This window comes from Medicago truncatula, chromosome 2 (assembly GCF_003473485.1).
Source record: "Medicago truncatula cultivar Jemalong A17 chromosome 2, MtrunA17r5.0-ANR, whole genome shotgun sequence".
NCBI classification, from domain to species: domain Eukaryota; kingdom Viridiplantae; phylum Streptophyta; class Magnoliopsida; order Fabales; family Fabaceae; genus Medicago; species Medicago truncatula.
In genome coordinates, this window is record NC_053043.1 from 31,476,698 (window position 1) to 31,493,495 (window position 16,798).

Genomic DNA, 16,798 nt, shown 5'->3' on the forward strand with positions numbered 1-16,798 from the left:
AGCCTTAATTTATTTTTCGCTTTAAATATATTTCAGTATAATGTTAGTTGCAAGAAATATATTAAGACATATTGTGTGCAATTAAAATATGCAAAAAGTAAGTGTTTTATATTTGTGTTACAGTTAAATATTATTTTGTTATTTGAAAGTTTAACAATTGGTAAATAAGGTATATATCAAACATTTTTTTCAACTTGTATCATTAATTAAACTAAATTTTTGGTTAAAACGGTTCTTGCGCTTATAAGGTTGAGTCTAACGGAATGAGCTAGAATTTTACAGCCTAACAAATCAATGTTTGAACTTTGATTGGAAGTGATACTCATATTTAGTGTTCGACATGCCTCGTATAAAATTGTACTCCCTCGGAATCAAAATAATTGTCACTTTAAAATATTAATGCATCATTTATTATTATTTTTCCACTATTATACCCTAATTTATTGAATTTCATTCAACTTAATTATTTTACTAAGGGAAATGTTAATTTGTACTCTTAGGTCACATGTTAAGAATTTCACTGATAGAAATTATGTCTTGAAAATTATGTTAATTGTTGGTTAAAATATTTAATATTAATTTTTTTTCAATAAATTATTATCACTGATGGAATGTTTAACATGTGTCTTAAAAAGAAAAATTAGCATAAAATAGACAAATAATTTAAGAGAAAAAACTTTAGGAAAAAGTGCAACTATTGTAAAAAGGAGGATAAGATTTACTCCCAAAACAAATTGTGGAACGGAAATGGGTCTTTGACCGACAAAGCTTAACAAGGTTGACAAACACACGTGAAACCCTATTTTTATGGTAGATACTCATGCTAGATTAGATTGCATTAGTAGATTTAGTAGCAGATAGAATGGACAAAATTATTCCTCAAAAGAATTATGTTTGGCGCGTGACCACCATCCATGTTACTCCCTCTCATAGCAGCCGCAGGTAGGGGTTTGGTATTTACGAATAAATTGATTAAAATAAGATTTTTTTTTCCCTAAAATTATAAAAAAGATGATTTTAATCCATAAAAATAAAAACAAAATATTTGAATTCTTCCGAAGTTTTTTTCTTCATTTTTTATTTGATGGTAAGTTTATATTCATGCTTATGATTTTTTTTAACAATATTCATGCTTATGATTATGATCATTTTATGATTGAGATGTGTCTAAATTATGATAATATATTATGTTGTGTTGAACCAAAATGAATTTTGAACAATGTCTATGAAGTTTTGAAGATAACAATATATAAAAGAACGTGTTTATGAAGTTTTGATGATAATAACGTAAGAAAGAACAATTGAAAATGTTAATGTGTGTTCAGATATGCAAGACCATATAATTAAATTCTAACTCTTATAGTCTAGTTTTGGTTCTGAAAACACAAAGGAAAACATTTGATACAAAAGAGAAGTTGGTTTAACTTCAGACAAGATTTGAAGAAATGTCAACGTCAATGTCAATGTCAAAGCTCTGATCAGAAGAAGCATTTTGCTTGGAAGCTTCTTATGGAATCAGACTCTAAAGGATATAACATATGAAGATGATGTCATCAACTTGAACACTCTGATTTGATTTGTTGTCTTTTGAAGAAATGTAGCTATCTAAATTTGAATAATACAATTTTTCTTCTTCTGACCACGTGCAGAAACAAACAAAAAAAACTCAAGAACAATGAGGAAGTAATAGATCATTATATTAAAAGCAAAGAATTTTCAAATGACTATTCAGCGACATTATCCATTTGAGGCAACTTGACAACGACTCTGATCAAGCTTCTCAAAGACGAATTTGATGAGTTGACAAATCTTCAACAACGACTCCTTTGTTGGTTTATATGGCCAATAAGTTTATAACCTAGAGGGGTGGGGGGTGAATAGCGCTTTAAAAAAGTTTTTCAGAGTTTTAATAAAGAGTGAATTGAATTAAATTGACTATTGCGTGAACAATCACAACAATAAGCAAAACGATAAAACTATGAGCTAATAAGATTCAATATAGAATTGAGAGATTCACAATACAAATCTTATTACAATCAAAACTTAATGTGTTTTGAACAATTTCCAAAACTTAGCCAATTTCAAAACCAAACCTATATGAAAATATACCAAGCTATCAATCAAAAAACACAATGCATATGGAATTGAAGAATTGAATAGAACTTGAATCCAATTGATCTAAACTAAGTACTAAAACCTAATTCAATGAATTAGGTTAATTTTTAACGAAAACAACTTAGATCAATACAAGTTTCTATCCGAACAATTATTCAATTAACATATGCAATAATCGAAAGTAAAGAGGATAAGGAAGAGAGATAACACCGATATTTTTATAGTAGTTCGCTCTTTACGTCCTCGCTAGAGCTACGTCTACTCTTCTTGATGAAGTACACATCCACCAAGGTCATCCACTAATAGTAACAATGTTGAATACAAATGTGTTTACAAGAGTTCGTTGAAATTAAACTAATTCTTCAACCCCTATGTGAACATTCCCCCAAACTTCAAATAACCTTTGAATTTGGTGCTCCTTAAATATTTGAATCCTTGATTATTCGCGCACCCGTTCTAACTCTTTACTCAAGTCTTCGATGCTACGTCCGGTAAACAAACCCCTTTCAATTGCAAGAACGGTTAGAAAGACCCCCAAGACCTTTGGAGGTGGAATGAGATTATTCACTTCACTTTTGAACCTTGATTAAGCCCAATCAATTTCCTCGAGAGAACCAACTTACATTCCCTATAAGCACCCTAGCAAATCAATGTGACTTAATGTACAAAGTGATTCTAAGAAAAAGTGTTTAATCTTGAAGAATTTATAAACAATAAGTTTTTAAGACCTAGAGAGAATATATGCAAATGATTCAGTATTTTGGGAATTATGAGAGAGTGAGTATATATAAAAAATGAGTGCAAGTGTAATTTTTCGTCCAAAATCAACTATGTGAATCAATTCATTAAATGAGGGAATCGATTCAGACCATACAAGACAAAACTGGAGAAGGGAAGAAAGTTATGAAGAATGATGTGTATCAATCAAGATTTGAAATGATTCAAAATGCCTGAGATGAAGATTGATACGATTCAATTTAATATGAATCGATTGAGACTAAGTCAGAAGGTTTGATGATACGATTCAGGCATTTATGATATGATTCAACACTGAATCGATTCAGAATTATGTGAAACAATTTACACAAAGTCAGAGACAAAATGTGATACGATTCAGACATATGTGAATCGATTCATGCAGAGGAAACACATATTTAGAGAGATGATATGTAATGGAATGCAGTTTTCTTGAAACACACGCAATCTAGGGTGCTTTAAAAAATTCTAAGACACAACCATTAAACAATCAACATGCTAGACTAATAACATTAAATTAAAGTACAAAAATCAACATCATCAAAATAACTAACTGGCTAGAGGCTTCATCCTTTACTCTCACCTTTATTTGGTTGACATCAAAATAACTAACTGGCTAGAGGCTTCATCCTTTACTCTCACCTTTATTTGGACTTCAATCGTTGAAGAAACATAACAAGAATTCTATCATTTACTAGTGTCAATACTCTACCAAATTCTCTAGCGCATAAACACTTACAAAAATTCTTAAAAACTTTTAATCTTAGAATTTCTTAAGTGTTTGGAAGTCACTTACACATTAAGTTACTTACACCTCTTATTCTATATCAAGTGTAAACACAATCTTTTTACTTGATGAACTCTGATTGTAGAAGTTGTAAAGCCCCATATTTTAGATATATATATAAAGCCCTATAAACTCTGACGAGTACAGATTCTGATACAGAGTTTGAGTGCAGCAAAATATATAACACATAAATAAAAGATTTCACAATCAACTTAACTTCGTTACGACTTCACAGTCATGAGGACGAAAACCACTTTATGGCCTGCTAGTTATTCTTAATCTTATTACTACCGCTTATCCAAATTCCCTTTTCTTAAGGTTTTACAAGAATTCAGTCTTTATGAATTGAACTTTAATAATAGGGAGGTTATCCAAACTCAACTTATATCACTGACGATCCGTTTCCAAATAATGCTCTTCCTTTAGACATATACTACATATTAGTTCTCACAAAGCGATTTCTTGAATACCTTCCCCATTCACATCATTATATACTAAAACTCACAGATGGTTTGTGTTATCATGGTTTTTGGGTGCCAAGCCATTAATTGGACTTGAACCTTTCGACCGTTGATATCTCTCTTTTTTCTTGGGAAGGGTAAAAGGAGAAAAACCCTTAAAAAGTTCTAGATTCGGAGGTCGTTTTCGCTAAGGGAAGGTGTTAGGCACCCGGAGCGATTATGGTATTCCATAAGAACCGCTTTCCTAAGTTGATTTCTACGCTTTAGTTTTATTGCTTATTTGTAAAAAAAAGAAGGTGTGATTAGTTAAGAATGGGGGTGAGAAGAAGTAGAATTTGATTTTTATTTCGGCTTGGATGAGTTTTGACTCATTGCCTACGTACCCTTTTAAGGGATCAAAACCGTTCGTAGTTCATTCTCAAAAATGGTTTTTTGTTTTTGTTGGTTGATTTTAAGTTTGAAAAGAGATTTTGAAGAATAGAGATGAGAGGCCTCAAGGGCATAAGATTTGGAAAGTGTGAGGTGGAATTAGTCATTTTGCAAAAATAAAGTCCAAGGAGGATTAAGATTCATTAAAAGTTTTACTTAAGAAAATAAAAGGGGAAATAAGGAGTTTTGACTCCTTTTCATTTTCAAAAAAAGGTTTTCAAGTGAGGTTATTTGCATGTCTTGGAAAAAGTTGATTTTTTACTAAGTATTTAAACCTAAACGCTTATCTAACCATACAATCCTATGCATACATCTAAGGTGAGTGTGTGCGTGCCGGTGCGTCATAGTGTCCATAGTCCATATTACAACATTGCCTAAATACATTCTATGGCCTCTTTGCCAAGCTACAAACCAATGGTAAAATATTACATCACCGAATGAATTACAATTTGTAAAAAAAGAAAACTAAACTAACGGAGACAATAGTGAAGATAATGAAGTGCTATGAAGTGATCAACATGAAAGGAAATGTTAGTAGAAAATGGTAAAAAAAGGAATATGGCATAAAGCGATGGAAGAAAGTATGGCATAAGACGGTAAAGTGACGATGAAAATAAGCCAGAAACATGTGATGAATAATGCGCATGATGCAAGAATAAAACTCAACACATCAAAACAGTGACATATGCATAGCAAACAGTAGCAAAATTCACATGGAATAGCATGCAAATCAAACATGACGAACACGAACATTATGCACATGAAATGACGGAGAAAATACGAGAAGAAAACAACTAAAATAGTAAAATACGCTAACAAAACAACACATATGTTTTTACCAGTCTTTTCCAAGCAAAATACCACTAAAAATTATCAAGAAAGTAGTAAAAATTACGTGGTAATTTCCTCGGATTTCATGGTAAAATTTGGAGCAAGCAGGGGTGCAGGAAGCAAAGGGGGGGCGCGCATAGCAAGAGAAGCCAAGGGAAAGCTGATACCCTAGGCCCAACAGCGTAAGCCCATTGGGCTTAGAGGATAAAACCTCTATAAAAGAGGTGAGACAGACCTAGGGTTTCACTTTCCCCTTGTCTTTCTCTCTCTATACCACAATTGCTCTGTCTTCTCTCTAGCATGAGCTCACCAGATTTTGGGTTGAGCCACCGTGAGAGATGAAGGCCTGGCTGGAGCCACCGTAGGCTCGCCGGAACCTTCATCTTCTCCGGTGAGCTCCCCAGGGTTCCGGCGAGCTTTCAACCCAGAATTTGATGAAAATCATATCATTCTCTTCGTCTTTTCACTGCGATTACGATTCTGGCCTTGGCTTTTACAAACACTACGTGAATCAACGTGAATCTGGTCTTCTCACTTACGTTTTTCGTAAAATTAGAGTTTGCTTTTTTTTGATAAAATTCTTTGAATCTTTTTAAGATTCTGTTGATTCACGTACTGATGATCCTTTTTTACGAAAAGATGAAGAGATTAACGGCCTGGATGATGTAGATCTGTGCTTTTGGTGTTACGGTTTTTCTTTGAATTTTTTTAGATTTTTGGCTTAAATGTTTTCAACTTCACAGATCTACATCTTCTCTGAGTTTGTTATTGGCTTTGATGATGAGAATGATGAAGATTCACGTGTTTACCTGAGTTTGTATGGAGATTGTTGATTTCTTCGGAAAATCTTCAAATCTTGCTTCCGTTTTGATCTGATTTCGTTTCTGGAAACTGAAAATAAATCAGTGTGGTTCTTGTTAGCCTTGAATCTTCATCTTCTTCGGTGTAAACCTTGCTTCTTTCCTTCTTCTTCTTCCTCTGCGATCAACGCTTGAGTTTGCTTCAATGCGAGCTCGCGTTTGGAATTGCAGAGAAACGGTCAATTCTGTGATGAAGATTCCACAGAATCTCTGAGAATTGATCTAAAAAATGTTGATTCTGATGAAAATTAGGGTTTCTGGAAAAACGGTTAGGGTTTTTGTTCTTGGTGTTCTTGAGAAACTCTGAGAAATTTTTCTGTTTTGATTCAATTGCTGAGAAAGAGAAAGTTGGATTTTTGTTTGTGAGTTGGTGTGTGATTATGGGTCTGTGTGGCACTGTGCACTGTATTTATAAGCTGACAGATGTGTATTTGGCCCAATAAAGAACTGACACGCGTCCTGGCTTGCTCACTTGGGCGCTGCTTGCTATTTTCATTTAAGGACCAATCTGCAAATTGTGAAATGACAAGGACTGGACTGCAATTGTAAAACAGACTCAAAAATAAAAGAGAATTGGACAATTTGGACTTAAATGCAATCTTTAAAAAGTTGAAGGATTAAAATGCAAAGTAAAAATAAAAAATGAATTAAAAATATGTAATTTGACTAAGCGTAAAGCGAAATAAAACGGACTAAAACGAGCCAATGGCCTAAATGAGGTACTTCAAAGTAACCTCTCTATGCCAAAATTTCGTGTGAAATGACCAAAATGCCCCTGGGGCTAAAAATGACCTAAACCAACTCAAATTGACTCTGACACTGACTCAGATGCAAGTTTGAAATGAATTTAAACAGGGTTTACTGATGAAATGTTAAAAATGAATTTGAAAAGACTCAGAGACAGTCACAAGGATGAAAATGGGTCCCACTGCAGGAAATGACCAAAATACCCTTCTGTATGACTTTTTGCAAATTTTGAAATAAACTGTAGAAAAAGCAATGTAATGATTCAGAGACACTTTTGAATGACTTACAAGACAAGTAAAGACATTTTGAAAGTTTTATGCAAGAAAAAACATAGGTAAAATTGCGATTGAAAATACTGCGAGGCAGAGACAATTTGAACTGTGCAGTTGAAATTTGACAATTGACAAAGTTTTGAAATGAAATTGGGTCCAGTATTTTTTAGGTCCAAAAACAGGGTATAACAGTTTGAGTCTCGCTTCCGTTCATTCTATTCTTATCCGTAAAAAAATTATACTTAATCTCTCGTGTGAAGTCGATAACACGTAACCCATATCGAGTTTCTAGATTACATCAACAAGATAACTTTTGAATGAAAACATACAACTGTTTGATATCCAAACTACATTCTTAACTTCTTCGTAAGGATTTTGATCTTTCATATGAATGAACCCTAAGATACTTCTCAACCCAAAATTTTAGATTATTCCTCAGAATACCGGCCTGCTATATCTTTGCGTTAATTAACCTCAAATACATAATATAGCATAAAACTCCAAAGTTGTTCATTATACATTCAAGTTAACATTAATATCCTTCAATTATTTCTAATATAATATTCAAGTGTAATATCAATTGTATTATGTAACTTTTCTTACTCATCCATCATTTCAATCATTTAACATTAGGACAAGAAAATAAAATTTATATATTGAAGGCTAATAGGGGAAATGCAAGGTTACAAGAGGTATATGATATCTAAAATGAGTCACAATAGGAGTAATATATTTTCAGTGCGACATGATTGGAATCAACCTTGAAGGTGATTCAGATTATGCAACCTATAACAAGATTTTATCAATTTATACATAATGTGATTTGAATAAACACTATCGATGTTTCAAATCATGTTGCGATTTTCTATTCCTAATGCATGTTAGCATGAGTTATTTAAATCACAATAAATGTACTTTGATGTCTGTTTGAATTACATTAGAAATTTTGTAAAAACATTGTTTAAAACCATGTTTCTGTAAACCTACTCTACCTCATAACATTCGAATCAATATCTTATAGATAGAGTAATTCATAAGTACTTGAACAAGAAAACATAACCAAATTCACACAAATGATAAACAATTGTTACCATGGATTTTCAATCTATAAAACAAAATATGTAAAATTCAAAAGTACCACCAATCAACTAATGCACAAACAATTTCACACATGCATGCATCAATCTACAAATTGAACATGATCTCTCTTCAAATTCACGTAGTTTCATATTCTCGATTTATCCCAATTAAACTCTTATATCCTAAACCTTCACTCATTCCTCACATACATGTAGAGGAAGGGAATGGAAACCAACCTCGAAATAATGACATATTCTTCAAATTATTGTCCTCTTTTATCTTTTCCCTCGTAATTTTGTGCTTATTTTTTCTTTCTACAATTCCAATCTCATTTTCTTTCCCTTATCTCTTTATCTTCTCTACTAATACAATTTTCCTTTTCTTTTTCACCCTTTTGAATTTTTCCTTCTCTCTTGTTTCACTTTTCTTCTCACAAGTTCTGATCTTTAAAAGTGTCTTTCCCACCTTCTCTTTTTCTATGACGTGTGTTGTGTTAAAGGGAGTGAGTGAGCATTAAGATGGTTGGATATATGTGTGTTGGTATGGGTGAGTTGTTGTGTGTATGATATTCTTTGACTAAGTCCAAGTCCACTTTTAGACGCTATAGTGAATATTTTGTATGGCTTGAAATTCCAATAAAAACTATTTACAAATGAAAATATGGGGTGCTATAGTGAATATTTTGGATGCTTTAAAGGGATTAATTATAATTTAATTAATAATCTTAAGATGACTGTTATTCAGGCTATTGGTTTTTAATCAACTAGGATTTATTGAATAATAGAGTGGTGCCTTTTGACAAGTAACTTATATATCTAACAAAATAGCATGTAAAGTCTATGAGATGCAAGAAAAACTTTTAGCATGTAAATTATGGAATTAAACCTTAAAGAGATATGTGCAACAAGAAATATTTGCTTTCAACCTTCAAGTAATAGTTCTTTAAAGTTATGATGGTACTTTAGACGAAGTTAGGTGCAGTAAAAATACAATGGGTGAAACAATTATTTATGTAATACATTGGTTTGGGTGGATGGGGGTATGTGGTGTTGCAGTTTAGTATTATAAGTAAGCTGGATTATAATTTTTTAAGATAATTCAATTCAAAATGTTATTGGAGTACATGGTTTTAATCATGAAAACATTGAATTTAGAAACATTTTCAGTGGTTTGAGGGAGTTTTAAGATTACACATATAGATTAGAAGATTTGATCCCCAACCTGATGTTAGTGGTTGAGTTGTAAGGATTCTAATCAGATTAAAATTCTAATTTATACCTATATGGTTCTATGTAGTTGTGAGGTCAAACGGAATTATTAATTTGGGTGTACTTTAGATTTTTGAGATTTTTTGTAAAAACAATTTTTGTAATAAGTGAATGAATATGGATTTTATGTGGTTTGTAATAAGTGAACATAATTATCTTTAGGGAACCTTATAAGTGCTTGATAAATAGATTTTATATGGTGTTTCAGATTTGGATTGTTAGCTACGTATATGTCTGCTACTCTCATTGTTGCAATATGGAAACCGTTGGATTAGCTTTCTGTTATTCAGTTGTTAGATCGATGTGTATAACATTATTATCGGTAACTTTTTTTTTTTGGACCAAATTATTCTCAATAACTTCTAACAGCAAACAAATGTAACAAAACTTGCATAATACAATAATGTGGTTTTGAGAATATCAAATAACTTTGAATGTTCGACAAACAAAGACTTAAATGTTACAAAACTCACAAAAATACCAAAATTAGTATTTTAAATGAAATTATACTTTTAGAATTACCATGTAATTATTTTTCAACTTAATTTCTACTAACAACATTGGCAAATCATCCTTATGCACTTTGCATATTCAGGAACCATACACGGCATTATATGACAATCTTCGTCATCCTCACATAAATAAACTCCTGTGACAACAATTATTAAAAAGTAATGTTAATAATAAGGAATGAAATATTACGTATACGACAAAATAATTTCGAAAAATATAGTATATATTGGACTTACCATCGGTTGCCATGATAAAAATGAAAAGAAAAAGTATCACTACATAAAAATACTTGCAAGTTTCAACCATATTATTCATCGCTTGCAAGTAGAAATATACAATAGTATTATAAATTTATAGTGTGAAAACCTTGATGTTTCAAATTAAAATTATTGTTAAATGTCTCTTAAGTGTATCTATGTGTTATTTTTGTATTTATAGCTCATCGAATCGGTCATTTGACCTTAAATGTCTCTTGATTGTCATTAGATGTGATTTTTTTTACCAATATTTCATCATCATCATCATCATCATTATTATAATTATAATTACTAGCGAAAAGACGGGCACTCACGTGCTTGTCTTTCTGCTCTTATTATTGCGCTAACGTTTGAAAATTATAAACGGTGTTTTTTATGAAATTTTGATTTTGATCAAAAGTAAAAATATAAATGTTTTTTGTTTTCAAATTATAAAAAATCAAACTAACCATGATTATCTATTTCAATGGCACCAATAATATAACAAAAAAATATAATCTAAATTCTTAAGGGTATAATTGTGATAATGAAAAAGTAAGTATAAATATACTCATCTAGTTTGTTACACTTTTTAAAGGATAAATGAAAAAAAAACTGAACACACACACACACACACACACACATATATACTCATATCGTGTTTGTTACACTTTTATTTTAATATTTGAATTTATTCTTATCTATTTATTATATGTGTTATTTGTTTCGAAAGTTGAGGGTGATTTTGGGAAGAGAAAAAACCAAACCAAAAGAGCTAAAAGAGGTTATTTTCTTTATATATAGTATAGATTATTATTATTATTATTATTATTATTAATTTATTATTTTTGTTATTGTTGTTTTTGTGTCTATTTTATCCTTTCATGATGACATGGGTAATGTCCAATAGAGACGTTATAATGTTAAATGATGACAAAATCAATCGTATGAAGTGTAAACATATATTCTTAGTTTATCTTTCTTTTCTGTTGTCTCTTTTGTTTTGCATTTTCGAGGGTTATGGTTTGGTCCCCCCTCTTGTATATATTTCTTTCTATATACATATTGTGAGTGACTGGCAGAGGATGTAAGTTCTTGGGGGTGTCGACCTAGTCGGAATGTCTAAGTTCTCCTTGATGTTTTTCTCACTCTTGCCTTATAAAAAAAAATATTAATTAAGCATTACAAATATGAAAACTACATGAGTCGAATAAAATGTTCTTTCTCACACAAGGAAATAAAGGGGATTTTTTCATTATAAAGATTTTTTATACTAGGCCATGCAAGCATTGCCAACGGATGAAAAAACATGGCCATAAAATAATGATATATAAAGTCTTTTACGTGCTTCTAAGTTTCTACATCTTTTTTTCCGCCATAAAAAAAGTTGTTGGCTTTTCTTTTTAAGTCATGGTTGAAAAAGTGTAGATGTAAATAATTTGTGAGATCAAGTTAACACGATTGTGAGTGTTGTTGGAACAAGAAATGTCTTGTATAATTCCTCTAAAGTTTTGATCATAACAAAGTATTGAAGAACAATTGGATATACTAATATTTGTTTAAGTGTGCATGATCAACGAATATATCTATCAAATTATTGAACATGTATTAAAGCATAAAAAACACAAGGGAAACTCAAAAGACTATGGTAGAAGATCTAATGAAAGGTCAACCAGAAGTCAACTCATTGGATTAGAAGAAAAGGACACCTCTCAGAAGCTGAAGAGATCATCAAACTCTGTGGATATCATTAGACTCAGAAGACCTAACCAGACACAGGAGACCCCATCTGACTTGGAAGACCTTCATACTTCATAAGCACTTGAAGGACCCAGACTCCACATGAGATTTGTCGTCTTCTGTAGCTGTCCACAACAAAGGATCTGAGCACAGTTTTGTCTTCTTCTGACCACGTGTAGAAACAAGAAAAGAACTTCAAGGGCAATAAGAATGAACATATACTTCTAGTTTCAGCAAATGATTTTCGAATGACTATCCAACAGAATTATCCATATCAGGCAATGGCTCAACGTCCTTGATTTGAAGCTTCTCAACGACTCTTATCTGCTGGCACTCTTCTCAAACATCTCTCAAATCCCTGCCTATATAACGAGCTAAAGACATCAAGAAGATGAACATGACTCTGCTGTTTTTACCGTGTCATTACTCTGCCAAATCAAATAGCACAAAACACTTAGGACTTTTGTTTCAACTTTCGTATGTTAGAAATCCTTAAAGTCATAAGAGTATGTTCAACATGGTTTAGTTTACACCAACAAATTTTTATCCGATGTAAGAACAAATTTTTTTTATATTTGTTGTAAACAAATGGAAGTCTCTTGACTACAAATCTTGAGCACCAGAAGTTTCTTGACTACAAATGGAACCAGTATAAATTTCTTGTGTCTGCTCTTTCTCTCTCTATCTATCTTTTAGCTTTTTGTTCTATTATTTTTCTGCACTCATAATCTGTGTTAGAACCTGAACCTCTAAGAATCTGACAATTATTAAACACTCAAAAAATGAAACTAGTGAAAGCCAACGCAATTCAATCCCCCCTCCCTTCTTGTATTTTTCTCACCTTCAGTTGGTATCAAAGTACCTTTTGTGCTCAGCCACTTAATAGTGTTACAGTCAAAGATCTAGTGAGGAAAACATGTCTTATGACAATGAACCTAGCACTTCAGGAAGAAACCACCATGCAGCCGTCTACTATGATTACAACACTCCCAAAGTTGAGAAGAACAATTACTCAATGAAACCTCCAGTCTTCAATGGGATGCTGCCCAATTTTCCTCGTGGAAGAGTAACATCCCATTGCAAGAGCTATAATATATATGATCATGTCAAGAATATTTTTAGGAGTCATCCTGCCAGATTCATTCCAAAGGTAACAACCATTCAGGAGGCAAAGGACTTGGATACACTAAGTCTGGAGAACCTCATATGTTCTCTCAAAAGTCATGAGATTGAGCTTTTGGAGATAAACCAACGAAGAAATTCAGATATCTAGCCCTGATAGCCGAGGACAAATTTGTTGAAGCTCTTCAGACTACTGAGTCAATAAGAGAATTATCATAAGGAGATTTTGACATTGATTCATACGTAGAAAATATGGCATATTTGACAAAAAAATTCTGTACCTAACCAAAGAAAAGAAGCTCTCAAGTAGAATAAGTGGTTCAAAAGGTTCGGAGCTCAAGGACTAAAAGAAAAACACAAGAAGGGGGGTTTGAATTGTGTTAGCTTTTTCTTCTTTTTAAACTAAGTCTAGAGTTCAAAGTCTGATAAAGTTCAGATCCTGAAGCAATGTTCAGAGTCTAATGTAGCAGATAAACTAAAGATGTATATATATATATATATATATATATATATATATATATATATATATATATAGAGAGAGAGAGAGAGAGAGAGAGAGAGAGAGAGAGACAAGCAATTATACAAGTTCTTTCCACAATCTGGAAGTAGTCCTGCCTCCCTTACACTTCCAAGGAGAGTTCACTAAAATCAGAATCTAATTACAAATGCTCAAGCACACAAGCAAGAGATCTACTATGCTCAAGCACAAAAGCAAGAGACTTCTAAATAAACAAAATTACATAGAAGGATGTTTGGTTTGAACACTTGATATACAATCAGTGGTGTTCACAATAAAAATCAAATACACACTCTTAAGACTCTAGAATTTCTAAATATGAAAGTTGTTAAGAAATTCTAAGTGAACTGATGTGCAAATCTTCAAGTCTTCATTAATTTATATAGAGGTATGAAACATACGTTATGCCAGCACATCAAAAGAGTCGTAGTTGAAGCTTAATCATCACCAATGATATGTTGCTTGATTTGGTTAATGTCCTAGGAGGGAATAATTTGAAATCCATTTCTTGTTTGTAGAATTAACTAGCATAGACATAGCTCTAGCAGTACAATGTGTAGACAAGAGAGTGGAGTAGTGGTTGTACAATTGTACTATTGTCCTTCTACTGCGCTCTTTAGTGGATAAGCATCCAATGCCTTCTAATTCCTCTGATGTAGACATTGCTCCAGACTTCTATTCCTTCTGCAAACTTGTGTCTTCAATAAATATAACTAACTGCAGGTTCTTGACTTCAGACTCCGACAATCTTCAGACTCTGGGTATTTTCAGACTTTGGCAGTCAACTTCTGATGTTCTTCAGACTCTGACTTCATTAGGCTTTGGCTTGCAACATAAGCTTCCTTTGTAAATTCCATTGCTCTCATTTGTTCTTCTAGAACCAATACCTTGTTTTAAGACTTATAAATTTTAGTCTATGGTCTTACACACTTGAACAAATATTAGCATATCCAACAAACAATTCATCTGAACGTTATAAAGAGAACTCTATGAGTCATAAGAAGTGATTAGAGACAGGTCTAAAAGGATTGGGTATGCCATATTCATGAATTCGTTGGCTAAGGTAGTGATCAGATATGTGTGTGTGTGTGTCTATATATATATATATATATATATATATATATATATATATATATATATATATATATATATATATATATATATATATATATATATAGACACACAAACACACACGGATGCATACAACCTAGAGAAGAAGGAGGAAGCAACACTGTAAGTTAGGATGACAAAATTCTTGCAACTACGATTTTGAACAGAGATATAGTAAATTTGCCCAAGTACATTTTCAACTACTTATGTGACAACATCAAGGAACAAAAGACATTTATTTCGTAAGGAAGACTTCTGTCATACATTTTCTATCAAAGCAAGATCATTGAACTGTTAGAAAACCTTCAAGCTATTGAAGATCCTGAAATCATTTTTGGGAAAACTTTTGATGCCCAGACTTTGGTACAAATGAAACTCATAAAGACAGCGTAAGCCTCCAACATTCCATTTTGTATCAGAAGAACACATCCTATCTTCATTGAAGGATTTCCTATCATCTCCAATCATGACAATAAGGAAGTCATCACGGAGTACATTCTAAGTGAAAAGGCGGAAGGAAACTTCAATCAGAGATCAAATTCCGAATACTCCAGCTGATGTCTACAGAGAACCCATAAGAAGGAATACTCCAGAAGAAGTGACTCAACATCCTATCAGAAGATCTCCGGTCAAAACTTCAAAGAAGATAGACAAATCTCTTGAAGAAGAAGTAGATGAAATTTTGGATTAAGTACCTATTGAATCACCTCAAACAAATAGTAAGAAGGCTAAAGTAACGACTCCGCCCAAAGCTACTACACCTGAGAAATCCAAGAGAATAAAGGGTAAAAAGGTTCAGACTCAAACCATACCCATTATTGTTGAAGAAGAAGAAGACGAAGAGGAAGAAATGCCTCGTAGAAGAAGACAAAGGATCTTTCAGACTACTGAACAAGCTCCAACAGAACCTGAAGCAATAGACTCTGTAGGTGAAAAAGAAGTTACTGCAGAAGAAGAAATACCACCAGAGTCTGAGAGAGTTGATATTGTACTTTTGCATGAAGCATCTCAGCTTCTAGATGAAAGTCTGAAGAATAGAGAACCTGCAATTACTACTTGATGCACACTTTCGTGTTTAATTCGATTAGCGTAGTTACGAAATGGCAAGTTAGTAAGTAGAGTATCGTATCCACATGGATTGTCCTTTCGTCCGAACAATTCTCGTTACTTATTTTTGTAAGTTGACATTATAAAAGTTAGTTGCAATTTTTATCTGTTTGCAACAGAGCGATTTTACCTGTTTTTGGTTGCAGAAAAGTGAGCAGTGATTATGATTCTTTGAATCCCCTTTGTATATTTATTGTTGGATAATATGTAATCTAAATGTCGCGTTAATTTATCTCTTGGTGACTGTAAATTTTAATTACCTACTAACTTCAAATTTTAAATATCCATACATAACATATTCCATTCAAATTTCATATTCCATACCATAATCCAACAAAAATCATGATTCTTATCATAATCCCAACCAAATTCATCATACCATAATGCATATGATTCTTACATAATCCATACAAATTCTTGAAGTAAAATAAAAGGATAAAAACATCCAAAATCCAAAAAAAACATCCAAAAACCATAAAAACCTCCAAATAAAATCTAGAAAGGGACTAAAATCCAAATAAACATCCAAAATTTCATATGCATTCCAATTTTTAATAATAGAATTTGAGACACCAAACTAGGTTTCTTTAGAGACACCAAACTCTTATATATATACACATGGATATTTTAGTAATTTACTTAATTTATTAACGGGTACGAATACCCGCGGGCACGGGTATCATCAAAATAACGGGTAGTTAAATACCCGTGGGTACCCATTTAGCTACCTGCTCTGTGCCCATGACAGATTTTATCCGCGGATACCCGCGGGCACGAATTTTTTTGCCACCCCTAGGTCTTCCCATCTATGAATTTTAGAACACTCATAGCACACTCTCTCTAAGCT

General features: G+C 32.5%; 1 long non-coding RNA gene across 1 annotated transcript; it reads right to left on the reverse strand.

Moving 5' to 3' along the window:
• Nucleotides 1-9,985: 9,985 nt before the first annotated feature.
• LOC112419528 (uncharacterized) lies at nt 9,986-10,495 on the reverse strand. Its single transcript, XR_003009652.2, has 2 exons — nt 10,356-10,495; nt 9,986-10,255 (listed from the first exon to the last, which is right to left on the reverse strand). It is a non-coding gene; the product is annotated as an uncharacterized lncRNA (long non-coding RNA).
• Nucleotides 10,496-16,798: the final 6,303 nt, after the last annotated feature.